At 48.6% G+C, this 701-nt stretch overlaps 1 long non-coding RNA gene across 1 annotated transcript in view; it reads left to right on the top strand.

The window, feature by feature from the left end:
• LOC102377143 overlaps positions 1-701 on the top strand; it is a 39691-nt gene that overhangs the window by 18179 nt on the left and 20811 nt on the right. The window lies entirely within an intron of this gene.

The raw sequence follows: 701 nt of genomic DNA, 5'->3' as shown, positions 1-701 counted from the left end.
CACCATTTCAGAAGTGGATCAGCACAGACCTACACTTCACAACACGTCAACGTGGCGTTACAAGCCGATCCCAACGAAGGGGCCCCTACGAGAAGCCCTTGTTACCCTTTCTTATATACCCAGTTACTGCTTGTCTTTTATCTTTCTTTCAGCTCCTGAACCGCCCAGTGTCCGGTGACATCATGTTTTTCCTGTACCTGATATTTTTCCTGTCGATCGAGCCCTCTGCATAGACGGGACGCCGACTCACCACCAAACGACAACCTACCTCCGTTAACCAACACCATCTTGCTAATGTTGTCTGCTTGGGCCGAGACCCTCGGCACCGCCACTTACCACTCCAGCCTTACCGCGTGTCTCCGTCTCTTCCTTTCTGTTTCTGATCCGGTGCTCACCCCCCCTATCTTGAACCATTCGACGTTTAACATTAGACGCCATTCTCTTTCAACAAGGCGGACTTTGTCAGTTTTTAAATCTTTCCCGTGAACATTGTTGTATTGGTATCCCCAATGTGTCCCTTCCTCTAGAACACCAACTCACGTCAATGCGAAAAATTGCAGCAAGGACCAACAACATCGCAGGACTAGGAAAGGGATGGTTAGCCAACCTTTTCGGCTGGATGGGATGGGATACATCATCTTGGTTAATGCATCTACTAACCCCGCTTATTACCTTATGCTTGCCATTAATTGCGATAGCTG

Source organism: Alligator sinensis, unplaced genomic scaffold (assembly GCF_000455745.1).
Source record: "Alligator sinensis unplaced genomic scaffold, ASM45574v1 scaffold264_1, whole genome shotgun sequence".
Taxonomy (NCBI): domain Eukaryota; kingdom Metazoa; phylum Chordata; order Crocodylia; family Alligatoridae; genus Alligator; species Alligator sinensis.
This window is presented reverse-complemented; position numbering and strand designations above follow the sequence as displayed.